This window comes from Sciurus carolinensis, chromosome 14, assembly GCF_902686445.1.
Source record: "Sciurus carolinensis chromosome 14, mSciCar1.2, whole genome shotgun sequence".
NCBI classification, from domain to species: domain Eukaryota; kingdom Metazoa; phylum Chordata; class Mammalia; order Rodentia; family Sciuridae; genus Sciurus; species Sciurus carolinensis.
The window spans coordinates 22428205-22443173 of record NC_062226.1 but is presented as its reverse complement, the minus strand read 5'-3'; the positions used below and the strand labels follow the sequence as shown (position 1 = coordinate 22443173).

General features: G+C 38.7%; 1 pseudogene; it reads left to right on the top strand.

Annotated features, from left to right (window-relative positions):
* Positions 1-14969, top strand: part of LOC124964057 (four and a half LIM domains protein 1-like) — a 68698-nt pseudogene extending 53729 nt beyond the window's left edge.

The following is a 14969-nucleotide window of genomic DNA, read 5'->3' as shown; positions in this document are numbered from 1 at the left end:
TTGGATAATTCAACCATCTCAGCTGTTATCCGGGCCACGCCCATGGTCTCAGCTTCCATCCAAACCTCCTCCTCCCTCACCACTGAAAATTATAAGCCGAGGCCCAGCCCCCACCTCCCGCCACCCCTCCTCTCTCCTCCCTCCTCCCTCCCAGCCAGGCCCGCCTCTTCTCCCCACCTGCGAGCTCCCTCTCTAAAGCCCCTCCACTGTGCCTTGTGAAACCCCAATTCTACGGGAACGAATTCCTCAGATCTACAAATATTTCCTGGAGCATTCACCCAACATTAATTTTTAAAAGATGAACCTATTAGCATCCTGCAATTCTCTTTGACACGATCATCCTCTTAACCAGCTCTAGGAGTGGACATGACCTTCCCCCACTGGCCTCCTGCACCCAATCCATTGCTGTGTCTTGGCAGTTCAGTTAACTAGTGACTTCATGGGGCAAGAGAGACCTAGCTGGGCTCATGCTTAGTTATTAAGTTTTCTAAGATTTTTTAAAGATTTTTCAGTATGAAAAATTTCAGGGGCTGGGGAGATAGCTCAGTTGGTAGAGTGCTCGCCTCTAAAGCACAAGTCCCTGGGTTCAATCCCCAGCACCGACAAAAAAATCTCATGTACTCACCACCCCACTTCATCAGATTTTAACATCTTTTTTTTTTTTTTTTTTCGTGCTGGGGATTGAACCCAGGGCCTTGTGCTTGACAGGCAAGCACTCTACAAACTGAGCTATATCCCCAGTCCAGATTTTAACATTTTATGATACTTTTTATGATTCTATTTCCTTTGAAAACCCTTATTTTTTAAGAAGCAGATTAAACATAAAAAATATTGGGTTACTTTCCCCAGGCACACATCACACACCCAGCACACTAAGACACGGTACAAAGAATCATTTGCTCAATAATACTTGGCACAAATTTATGAACCTCCCTGACTCCCAATGGCTTACTTCTTTCCCTATGTCCCTTTCCATGTGCTTTCTTTGAATATGTACATTTCTATAGGCATTAGTAGACTTTTAATATTTTTCTTTCTTTATATTTCTGTGTGTGCACAGTCATGGATTTTCTTCTTTCTTTTCCCCATACAATTGATCTGTCTTTAATAACTATTTCACAAGCACCTACTATATGCCAGACCTTTAGGCTGCATCTGTCAACCTTTTTCCTCTATGTCTCTTTCTCTTTGCTGACACTTCTTGTTTTCTGACCATCTAGAAATCTGAATTTTCTCCCTTTCATCATCTCCACTTTCCTCACCTCTTCCCACACTCCCCTGACATGACTACCAAACATAATGCAAACATTATTTTATTTTCCATATTTTTACAGTAGAACAATGTATTCTCTGATCTTAATTTTTTAGAATCAAGAAATAATATCTTATTGAATGATGTTCAGACTTAACGATATCACCTTTTCTTTTTCACCAAAGTGCCCTGTATCCGGGGCAGACCTGAATAGTCTGCACTCTGCACTCTACAAATGCACTTCCCAGCCTTTACTGATGCTGTCCCTGTTTAGATGCGATGTTCTCAACTTGGACTGGTCTAGGTTCTTTGGAGACTTTGCTGCCCTTACTTCTCCTTTTTCATCTGGGTCTTCAGCATTTAGCACAATGTGTAGCACACAGAAGGAGGTCAACAAATATGTATCACATTTTTTAAAAATTAAATTGCATGTTTTGATGGGCTGCCATAGAATCAAATTCCTCAGCTCCCATTTAAGGCTGAGAAGGAAAGAAGGTGAGCTTAGACAAGGAAGAACTCACAACTGTCACCAGGAAGGAATGAGAAACTCCTAGATTGTTCTTTCTCAGGGGGTTAAAGAACTGTCAGAGGTGGGGTAGAAGCAACTGCAAATACTTTGCCTCCCTATTAATCCTTCAGGGGAAGAAAACCTGTTCTAAATGAAGAGGCAACAGCTGCAGTCCTACCAGCACATTCCACAAAAGTCACAAGAAAATTGATGAGAAGGCGAACAGGCCCATGATAAGAGCGGAGAGAAGCTTCCAAAGCAAAACAACGGGAAGAGATTTGGAGACTTTCCTCCCTCCCAAAAGAGAAGAATTCAACCACGTGAATCTGAAAGACCCTACTGGACCAAGAGTTCAAGAAGATGGCATCAGATGCCCAGATGCACGTTTACCCAGAGGGACAGAGCCCCGGTGTCAAAGGAAACCACCAGGAAATGTAAAATAATGACCAGCTCCTCTCGAAGCCTCACCCAGACCCAAACTGGTTTACAACCCTGGAGTGAAATAATTTACCTACGCCTAGTGATAAGAACTCTCTGAGGCCAAGTCCGTTAGGAGTTCAGTAATTAAAGCTGTTCGGGAGCCATGCAGGCCGGGAGAAAGGCTTTCCCAGCAAAGCTAAGCCGCAGCCTCCTGGAGCAGCTGGATCTTCTTCAGAGTCAAACAGACCACATCCTTAGAAAAGGACGATATTTTGCAGCACCCATCCCCCACAGCGAAATCACTTGGAGAACTTGTCAAAAATTAAGATTTCGGAATTCAGAAATTCAGATTTCTGAGTCCAATTCTTTCCTAACAAATTAAGGTTTACAGGCAATGGAGTAGTTCAGTGTTAAACAACAAAGTATTTAAAAAAAATAAATAAATCTCTCCAGGCCTCACTCAAATCTAAACTGCTTTTATAAAACCTCTCACCTCCGTACGCAGGGATGATGGACTCAGGTGAGTTTCAGCAGACTTCTCTATTGATGGATAGACAGTAAGCTTGTGAAGCAGACCAAAAGCTACCTGGTCTGGGGCTTTTCTGCCCTGGGACCCTCCTCCCCTGCCCTGAGGAGCTGCAGACAGGAAACCCTTCCAGGGCTCTGAGTCTCTTTTTCTTTGCTCTTTGCAGAATTGTCACCTAAGATTTTGTCCTCCTGACAGCCGCTGACATTAGCACATCATCCTACTTAGTTTCCTCCTTCAGCAGCTCTATGTTCTGTTTTTATTTTAGTGTTTCACTATTCCTCCTGCTACTCTCTTTATTCTTTGCAAACTTATTTATTTATTCACATTGAGAAATAAAATTGTATTTACTGTATACAACATGATGTTTTGAAGTACTTGCTAAATAAACTAATGTCTTGCCAAATAGATCGTAAAGATAATTCATCATCTTTGATTTTTTTAGAATTGATAACGGCAATAGACTAAAACATTAATTGGTGCATCTAGATAATGAGTTTTTTTGGTGTTCACTAGGTAGCTTTTAAACTTTGTTTGAAATTTTTCATAATAAAATATGAGGTGGGAATGAATTCCAAAGGTACAGAAAGAGATGCTCCTTTTACTTACTTCAGTGTAATTCTCAGAAGATAACCACTTTTAACAATTTCTTTCATATTTTTCTAGAAGTTGTCTGTGCAAATACAAGCATGCTTTTTTCCTGCCTGGTACCAGGCAACAGATGATGTTAAGTACACAGAAGCAAATCTGAAACTTGCTTTTCAGTTACCAACACATCAGGAAAACATTTTCAAATCAGTATGCAGAAATCAGTCTCATTTCTAGCTGCTATATAAAACTTCATTTTATGAATGGACATAATTTGATCAGTGACAAATTGAAAGATAATGACAGGTCATTTCTACTTTGATCATTTTGCTGAAACATACATGTACACTGTTATAATAAGCATCACTATATTAGCTTTGATATTTAAGCAAGTGCTTTTATAAGATAAAATCCTAAGTGACAATGCTGGGTCAAAATTTGCATTGAATGTCTGAAGATACTGTGAAACCAACTACTCCTAAAAAGTCATACCAATTCATATTTCTATAGTGCATGTTTCCTTATATCTTCAAATCTGCTTAATAGTTTCAAACTTCTTAATCCTTACTAATCTAACAAGTGAAAAAAATGAAATCTGATTTTAATTTTGTTTCCTCAATAAAAGGAAGAAAGCATCTTTTTACATATTTGCCATTTGGGTTTGTATTAGTCAGCGTTTTGTTGTGTAACCAAACACCTGCTAAGAACAACTTAAAGGAGGAAAAGTTTATCCGGGGCTCACGATTTCAGAGTTTCAGTCCATGATTGGCCAACTCCATTTCTCTGGACCTGAGATGAGGCAGAACAGCATGACAGAAGGGTGCGCTGGAAGAAAACTGCTAGCTCATGGAAGCCAAGCAGAGCGTGAGATATCGAGGAGCCAGGGACAAGATATAATCCCCAAGGGCACATCTCAGTAACCTACTTCCTCTAGCCACACCCAACCTGCCTACAGTTACCACCCACTTAGTTCATTTGGATTATTAATTCATCAACTCATAAACCTACTGATGAGATCGCAGCTCTCATAATCTCATTTTCACCTCTGAACATTCCTGCATTACCTAACACGTGAGCTTGGGGAGGCCATCTCATATCCAAACATGATAGGATCCTTTTACATAAACTACCTAGTCAGGCTTTTCAACTAACTTATACTGGAGTTTTCAACTTTTCCTTGCTGACTTATTTTAAAACTCTCTGTGTTAAAGAGATCAAACCATTTCCCGTGTATGCTGTAAGAAGATATTGCCAGCTGGTCTTTTGCTTTGTTGTTCTTGGTAGTATTTTTTGCATTGCATAAGTTGCAAGTTTTTACAAGGAAAACAGTTTTTCAAGATTATACACACAATAAGTTATCACAATGAATTGGTACAATATATAAAATCATGTGGGGAAAAAAAAGTCTTCTGAAAGTCCCCAAATGGAGATAAATAATGATTAAAATTTTGGTGATCATTCTTCTTTGCATCACTTTATCCATGAACACATGTTCTTATATAAGTAAATTTCCAAAAAAAAAAAAAAGAAACGTGATCATTTTCAATGTAGTATTTTGTGTTTGATTCTTCTCAGGTCTCCAGGTAGCCCTTATTTTTGTTTATTTTCTTTCTTGGCCCACACACAAAAATTAAAATGTCACAAAATCATATCCCAAAACTAAGATACATCTAAATATATATGCATATCTGTGGTTTTAGTTATTTAAATGGGGCTCCCTTTAGCATCATGTTCTTCTCTGTATTTTGCTTGACCACTTAATGGTACTAGGAGGTTACCTATCTTTGATATCACTATATCTTTTCTAATATTTTAGCTTCACTTTCATTAATTTTTACTGTCATTCTACCCCTCAATTGATAGGCAGCCCTGACTACTGAAATTTTAGAGACAATCACAGATGACTTTTTCCCCATTTTTCCTAAAATGTGTGAGACCTAGTGCCCTGGTCAGCTGGATTCCTCTGAACTTCTTTCCAATCTCGGCAAGTTAAAACTTTAAGCTAAGTTTGACCTGGTTGGGTTTCCATCACAACCAAAATAGAAAAAGGTTTTCTGGCTTAGATAGATTTTGACAAGAGGTCCCCATCCAGACTCTCCCAATGTCTCCTTTAAATGTCTAGAAAGAGACAAAAATAACAACAATGAATATTAAATCTGAGTGACAGAATTAGGGATAGATGTCGATTAATTATAAAATTTATGGAGCTGAAATGAAAATTATAATCAATGGCTCATGCTGACATATGAACTGGTACTTCAACAGGGAAGTCTGTCATCTCAAAAGACTGGAAGTAGGTACTTCACTGCTTCTTGCATTGTCTGCTCCTTGCTCAGAGACCCTGGCTTAAACCAATCAGAAAACCAGATACCCTCCATACTTGGCATGGAAATTACTTTCTAAAGAAGCCAAATATCACTCCCTCCCTTCTCCTCCATCCTTCCCAGACAACTTACATTCAAAGTTATACAATTGCAGATATCAAAACAGGTTGGAACTGAGGGTTGGTTATAATGATATCTGGAAGAGAAAGTCCCAGCAAGGAAAATATCACAAGACAAAACAGAAATAGAAACAGTACTAGAAGAGGTGCCGGCAACACGTCGTCCTTCTTTATGTTTTTCCATTTGGTTGCTGACATCGGAGAAAGAATCAGTGGAAAGAAATGTTGTGAAACATTCAAAATGAGCCTAAAATATACCCCTTAACTAGTCCTCCAGCTAATGATCAGAAGGAATTCCAACTGATGCTGAATTTTCAAATATACTGATTGAACTTTTTGTTGGAAATTAGAAGTCTATGGAATGGGTCGACGTGTATAAGATAGATCTTAAACTGGGGTACAAACAAGGTGAGATTCAAAGCTGGTTGCAAAACACCAGAAACAAAAGGAAAATCTTTCTTCAGGAAAATATTTGAATGAAGCATCATACTATGGAATATTACATAACCACTAAAAAGGACACATCAACTGTATTAGTTGACTTGGGCGAAATGCCAATGATACATCATTCAGAAAGGAAAAAGAAATGTTGAGGTACAGAGTGTATGATGTTACCCCATTTTTTAAAAAAAAATGAAAGGAAACATATATGATTATTTGACCAAAGATAAACAAATAAAATATTATATACAAGATGGTTATTATTGACTATAGTTTAGAATAGTTTAATAGAAAGCAAAAAAATTAGAATTAAAATACAACTTTGAAAATATACCCACAATTAGACCTAATGGGTAAGAATGACATTCATGTGGCAGAAGAGGCAGTTCAGTCAGGAAGTCAGAAGTTCAGAGAAAATGAAAGGAACATGCTCCTTAAATATATGCAATGGTGTGTAGCATCACTCAAAGCAAGAAAAAAGTGAATAAAAAGGCACTAATTATAATTTCAGATTAGCAAAAATATGAAAGTAGGAGAATACCTTTGAAGATAAGATACAGAAAAGCAAGCACTCTCATTTATTTGATCAAGAGAAGACAAAATACAAAATCTGTTTTGGAGGGGCCTTTGGCAATTTCCATATATATTCACACTCTGATCTAGTAATGCCTTATCCAAGAATCCTCCCTAAAGACATATCTCCATGTCTGCTCAAAATTATTCGGTATAGCATTATTTTTATGGTAAAAATATGAAGTCAATAAATACACCCACCAAAAGTGAATGGATGAACTTAGGGCATATCCATGCATTGGAGTACTATGCAGTGACAATTCAAAAGATAAAGATGTTACTAAAAGCCAGGTGTGGTGGAACATGCCTATAATCCCAGTGGCTTGGGAGGCTGAGACAGGAGTATTGAAAGTTTGAGGCCAGTCTGAACAACTTAGTGAGCTCCTATCTCAAAATAAAATAAAATGGGCTGGGGTGCAACTCAGCAGTAGAACGCTTCCTCAAATGTGAAGGCAGTGTGATCAATTCCTAATACCACACACACACAAAAAGGCTAATGAAAATGTGATGCTCCCTCTTTTAACATATGCTTTCACTAGAGTTTTCAAAAAGAACTTTAGAATTTGTATCAAAATTTTTTCAATAATTATGAGGCAATTAAGCTTCTACTCTGGTTCTGTGCTCCACTCATACATGATTTTCTCATGGTAGTGAGCACAAAGAGAGCAGTAGGCCCACAAACACCTTCCTAGGTTCACACTCCCATCTCTATTGAAGCTCATATCTGTGTGGTCATTAGATTTTCTCTTCGTGTAGTATACACAGTGAAGAATATCAGTGCAATCCCCCAGGAAATGCACAAAAATATGCTTGAACCATAATCAAGAAACTGATCTAAGAATGCTTCATAAATCATGGGAAGAGAAATAGAGAATGTAAGACAGAAAAACAGTCACTGTGTCTACACTTCTGGGTGTTTAATGTAGAGATTGTTGATGTTTAAAGTAGATATTGCTTGAGGGATAACATACAGGACATTTATCCAAATGATTTCTAGCTTATAACTCTATACCTCATACCATGTTTGGTTGGAACAGTGCTTTAAATGAAAATTAAAAACAAATGAACATTCAACACAAAACATTTTAATGAGAAAAATCATGAATAAAAAGAACAGCAATAATTAATGCAGTCATTTGTTCAGTGGCCTACATTCTGGAGATAAAATGTTTAGTAAAGCATATTTTTGGAACTAAGAGAGATGGTAATCTATCCAATCAGAAAACAGAAGTCAGAGTTAACACTAGGTGATAAATATTTAAGAATCAGATAAAGGTTCACCTAACTTCTATGTTATTCAGCTACAAGAATGCTTGAAGTGAACTAATATTTTCATCAAAAAAAAAAAAAAAATAGGGACTGGGGTTATGGCTCAGCAGTACAGCACTCAGCTAGTGCATGTGAGGCGCTGGGTTTGATCCTCAGCATCACATAAAAATAAACAAATACAAATAAAGGTGTCCACCTACAACTAAAAAAAATTCTTTAAATAAAAAATTAAAATAAAAAAAAACATATATATATATGAGCAAAGAGTTATCTATAAGGCTGTTCATTCCATCAGATCAGTAACAAAATACATATGAAACGACTTAAACATTTGCTTCTTTCATGTAATGAAATATACATCCTTAAATGTGTTTGTGGTTTTGTTACATGAAAAGGCAATTTATAAAACAGTACATGACATGATTATATATTTAGAGGAACCTGGAAATTCCACCAGAAAACTTTTAGAACTCATAAGTGAATTCAGTAAAGTAGCAGGTTATAAGATCAATGCTCATAAATCCAATGCATTTTTATACATAAGTGATGAATCTTCAGAAAGAGAAATTAGGAAAACTACCCCATTCACAATAGCATCGAAAAAAATAAAATACTTGGGAATCAATCTCACAAAAGAGGTGAAAGATCTCTACAATGAGAACTACAGAACACTAAAGAAAGAAATTCAAGAAAACCTTAGAAGATGGAAAGATCTCCCATGTTCCTGGATAGGCAGAATTAATATCGTCAAAATGGCTATACTACCTAAAGTGCTATACAGATTCAATGCAATTCCAATTAAAATCCCAATGATGTACCTCGCAGAAATAGAGCAAGCAATTATGAAATTCATCTGGAAGAATAAAAAACCTAGAATAGCTAAAGCAATCCTCAGTAGCAAGAGTGAAGCAGGGGGTATTGCAATACCAGATCTTCAACTCTACTACAAAGCAATAGTAACAAAAACGGCATGGTATTGGTACCAAAATAGACAGGTAGATCAATGGTACAGAATAGAGGACATGGACACAAACCCAAATAAATACAATTTTCTCATACTAGACAAAGGTTCCAACAATACGCAATGGAGAAAAGATAGCCTCTTCAATAAATGGTGCTGGGAAAACTGGAAAACCATATGCAATAGAATGAAATTAAACCCCTATCTCTCACCCTACACAAAACTCAACTCAAAATGGATCAAGGACCTCGGAATCAGACCAGAGATCCTGCATCTTATAGAAGAAAAAGTAGGTCCAAATCTTCAACTTGATGGCTTAGGATCAGACTTCCTTAACAGGACTCCCATAGCACAAGAAATAAAAGCAAGAATCAACAACTGGGATAGATTCAAACTTAAAAGCTTTCTCTCAGCAAAGGAAACTATCAGAAATGTGAAGAGAGAGCCTACAGAGTGGGAGAATATCTTTGCCAACCATACCTCAGATAGAGCGCTAATTTCCAGAATCTATAAAGAACTCAAAAAACTCTACACGAAAAATACAAATAATCCAATCAACAAATGGGCTAAGGAAATGAACAGACACTTCACAGAAGAAGATGTACAAGTAATCAACAGATATATGAAAAAATGTTCAACATCCCTAGTAATAAGGGAAATGCAAATCAAAACTACCCTAAGATTTCATCTCACCCCAATTAGAATGGCGATTATCAAGAATACAAGCAACAATAGGTGTTGGCGAGGATGTGGTGAAAAAGGAACACTCATACATTGCTGGTGGGGTTGCAAATTAGTGCAGCCACTCTGGAAAGCAGTGTGGAGATTCCTCAGAAAGCTTGGAATGGAACCACCTTTTGACCCAGCTATCCCACTCCTTGGCCTATACCCAAAGGACTTAAAATCAGCATACTACAGAGATACAGCCACATCAATGTTCATTGCTGCTCAATTCACCATAGCCAGATTGTGGAACCAACCTAGATGCCCTTCAGTTGATGAATGGATAAAGAGACTGTGGCATATTTATACAATGGAATATTACTCCGCAATGAAGAATGATAAAATTATGGCATTTGTAGGCAAATGGTCGAAATTGGAGAATATCATGCTAAGTGAGATAAGCCAATCTCAAAAAACTAAAGGACAAATGATCTCGCTGATAAGCAGATGAGGACATATAATGGGGGGTGGGAGGGGTTAGCATTAGGTTAAGGGTTAGGTTTAGGGTTAGGGATAAGGAGAGCGGTAAGAATGAAGGAAAGAAGGACTGTGTAGAGGGAAAAGAGGGGTGGGAGGGGTGGGGGTGAGGGGAAAAATAAAATAAACATCATTACCCTATGTAAACGTAAAAAAAAAAAAACAGTACATGTGACCCACATAGAATGCTTTATAATTTTCCAAGTACATTCTACCATGTGACTCTTCAGCCACTCTGTGGAGTGTGTACCTATTGTCATTCTGAAGAGGGTAAAACTGAGAGTTGGGAGTCGAGTGATTTATTTGAATTCACATGGTTAATAAAGGTGAGATTCAGGACTAGTAATCCAAACTTCCAACCCTGACCATTTCACTTTGTCACAATACTTCACTTACAGGGGTGATTTTCCATAGTGGATAAAAATCTTTAGAATTATAATTGCAATAGCATATATCCTAAATTTCAATACAATTTTAATGCACACATTTTACTGCTTACTTACTGAACACATTCAAAATCTATCTTGTACATCACAAAAGAAGTCATGGGTAGGAAATGTGTCTTGTGATTCATATCATGCTGACCCAACCACTCACTCATAAGGTAATTTTTAGAGTAAAGATGAAGGAGAGTGTATCTGTCAATTAAATCTGCCAACGACAAACATAACATCCCCGCCCCTAGCTTGACTGTTTCTATATTAAGTTAGAATTGTATTTTCACCTTCTGGCAATTCAATTTAATTTTCAACAACAACAACAAATCAAGCAGGAATGCTTGCTGCTAAATGTCCTACCAGCATTCTCTGCCCTTCTCCAGTGCTGCAACCGTGAACCTGCTGTGGCCACCGAGACACACAAAAGGAAGGGGAAAGCTACCGAACGTTCTGGAATGGCCCCAAATGCCAAGGTGCAGTCACAGCAGACAAGAAAGGACAAAAACAAGTAAGAAGTTTCTGCCGTGCTGTCAGAAATAAGGAAAGCAAGATCTCAAAAGATCCAGAGGCCACAAAATCATCCTCATCTGAAAAACAGGTACACTCTGGGAAACTCAGGGACATGAATGTATATGTACAATTCTCCTTTCCCTCAAAGAGACTATCACAAAAAGAAAAAAAAAAAAAAGAAGAAGGAGAAGAAGAAAAAAGTACAGTTTTGAACAAAAATGATCCATGGGAAACCCAAGGAAAAGTTCCTACCTTAACAGTTATTAAATTCATGCAATACTTTCTTGAAATAATTGTGCAATGTGGTGGGACATGGAAGAGGAACTTCAGAGAGAAACATGATACTCCTTAACTTGAAGAGGTGCAGATTTGGAGGCGGGTCCATCAGGGGAAAAATGAGAAACAACCACTCAAAGTCACTCTTCCTCTGACTTTTTATCTTCAAAATTCAATAGCAAAAAATAACAAGTAATGCAACTAAAAAATGAGCAATAGATATTTCTCAAAAGAAACCATACAAATGGCCAACCAGTATAGGAACAAATGCTCAGCATCTCTAATCATGGGAAAATGTAAATCAAAACCACCTAAGTTCAGTTAAAAGAGATGTTACCAAAAAGACAAAAGATAACAAGTGCTGGTTAGGATATAACAATAAGAGAACCCTTACACACTGATGTTGGAAATGTAAATCAGTGCAACCATTGTGGAAAACAGTATAGAGATTCCCCCCAAAATGAAGAAAATTAAAACTAGAACTACCATACGATCCACCAATCTCACTACTGTGTTTATAACAAAGGAATCAAAATCAGAATGTCAAAGAGACATCTGCAGGCTGAGGTTGTCACTCAGCGGTAGAGCACTTGCCTAGCATATGTGAGGTACTGGGTTTGATTCTAGCACCATTTATAAATAAATAAAATACAGGTCCATCAACAACTAAAAAAAAAAAAAAAAGAGAGAGAGAGACATCTGCTCACTTGCGTTTACTATAGCACTGTTTACAATACCCAAGAAATGGAAACAACCTAAGTGTTCATAAACTGATAAATGGATAAAGAAAATGGAATATTATTCAGCCATAAAAATACAATAAAATTCTGCTGTGTACAGAAACATGGGATGCAACTGGAGGACATTATGTTTCGTGAAACAAGTCCGGCCCAGAAAGACAAGTACTGCATGATCTCACTCATGTGGAATTTAAAAATGTTGATCTTGGAGAAGTTGGGAGTAGGAAGGTGGTCACCAGAGGCTGGGAAGAGTGGAGGGTAAGGAGAGATGAGGAAGGGCTGAAGCATGGGTCTGAAGCTAGAGTTAGATAAGAGAAACAAGTTCTGGTGCCCTCTTGCATAGCAGAGTGACCACAGATAATGATAGTGCACTGTATACTGGTTTTTAAGGGCTAGAAGAAAAGATTTTCAATGTTTTCACCATGATGAAATGATAAATGATTGAGGAGATAGATATATTTACCCCGATGTGAACATTACACAAGTGTCAAAATGTTTAAAAAAAAAATCTAGCCCATGAATGTGGATCTAGGAAAATAATCATGTCCTATCACTATTTCTTTTCCCTCCAACCAACAGGTGTTGGGAATGAAGGAGGTCACAGTCCTCACCTTTGTCAATCTATTTCTTTTCTGTCTCTGCTTCTTAGTGTACAAAGCTTCAATTCCCCCACCTCCTGTCAACTAGAAGCAGCCATGACACATATTCCTAACCAAAGAAATACAGTAGGAATCTCCTGGTGCTGCCTCTTTGCTTTCCCTTCCTCCCACCTAGAATATGTACGAAGCCTGGAGGTGTCGTAGACACCAGTAAAATGACAGGCCCAGAAGGCAGAGGAACCTGGACTTGGTGACACCACTGAGTCTGCCTACCTGTCTTGGATGGGCCACCCCTGGACTTCCTGGTATCTGCTGACGCTTCAGTAAAGGCATTTTGGGTGACTAGAAGTTGAACATAGATCTAGTACAATAAAATATCTCCCAGAAGCCAAGCCACAAATCACGGAGTGCCAACACTCGACCAATGTGCCACCGAGAGCCAGGAGTAGACTCCTGCAAGGAAGAGTGGGCTAGGATCAGGTATGAGGCCAGTTGAACTAAAAGGGCAGACTTAAGGTTGCTGAGAACCCTGGGCCTCACGTTTCTGTGTTTACCCCCACCCCAGCCCCACCGAAATGGGAAAAGGAACATAAAAATGTGAGAAAACCTGCATCCATGAAAAAAATCAAGAAAGAATATTTTTGTACGGGTTCTGAATGATTCCGACGAAATCAAATGTAAAGGTGTCTAAAGACATTTATGAGCCACTAATGGAAAAAATCAGTATGTGACATCCAGTAGCCCCAGCTCACATGCACAGATGCAGAGGAGCAAGGACTGGAATGGACTCAGTGAGTGAGAGAAGCTCTCCTTAGAATTGTGTCTTAGCTGCTAGAAACGGGGTACTATGTGTCCCCAAAATTCATATTTTGAGACCTGCTTCCCAGAACAATGGAATTCAGAGGTGAGGTCTTTGAGAGGTGATTAGGTCCTGAGGGTAGAACCCTCAGGTGTGGGACTAGGGCTTTTACAAAAGAGACCCCACAGAGCCAGAGCTCATCCCTTCCACCATTTGAGGACATGGCAAGAAGGAATCATCTGTGTCCACCAAGCGCAGAATCTGCTGGTGACTTAATCCTGGACTCCTCAGCCTCTGGAACTATTAAAAGTAATTTTTTGTTGATGATAAGATATCCTATGGTATTTTGTTATGATAACACAAATGGATTAAGACACTATTGGTCAAAGTCCCTCAGCTTCAAGTGTATGAAACTCAACCCAAATTAAGTTAAGGATGGAAGGAAGGAAGGAAGGAAGGAAGGAAGGAAGGAAGGAAGGAAGGAAGGAAAGAAGGTAGAAAAGAAAAGAAATGTTTTGATTAATACAGTCTGGGAAGTGCAAGATGAATTTGGTTCCAGGGTAAACTGAATCCAGGGTCCAAATGATATCTTCAGGACTGTCTCCCATTTCTCAGTTCTTTGTGCTCTCTCTCTCTCTCTCTCTCTCTCTCTCTCTCTCTCTCTCTCTTTCTCTCTCTCTCTTTTTCTCTCTCTCTCTCCTCTTTTCTTCTCTTCCTCCTCCAATACAGCTACCACTAATCCCAGACTCATGTTCCCTCATGTGTCAAACACAAGAACTCTAAAAACTAAGAGATGACAGAAATAAAGACAACCGATTAACGATAAATATGGTTTAAACCCAGCAAAATGCAACCAAAGCCTTTTTCTAACTATACACATTTTCAGTTGAGAGAAAGGGGGTCCAGGATGAAGCCAAAGCACAGAACAAGTAAGGGGGTTGTGGGCCGGACAAGAGATTAGAGCAATGAGTTATTAGAATATAAGATTCAAGAGGTAGGTACTTTTGGTGTGAAGATGAGGTTAAGGTATAGCCTTGAAAGTATGTGATTGAAAATTATTAAGGTTTTTAAAGGACTCATTTGATGGCTCTGTCCATGCAAGGATAGTCACTGACCGGGAAACCGAATCCTCCAAGGGGTTTGGTTTTGTAGACTTCAACAGTGAGGAAGATGCCAAAGCTGCCAAAGAGGCCATGGGAGATGGTGAAATTGATGGAAACAAAGTGACCTTGGACTGGGCCAAGCCTAAAGGGGAAGGTGGCCTTGGGGGTCGTGGTGGAGGAAGAGGAGGCTTTGGAGTCAGGGGTGGCGGCCAAGGAGGCAGAAGTGGATTCAGCAGCAGAGGCCGGGGAGGCTTTCGAGGACGAGGAGGCAGAGGGGCAGGAGGCGACCACAAGCCACAAGGAAAGAAGACCAAGTTTGAATAG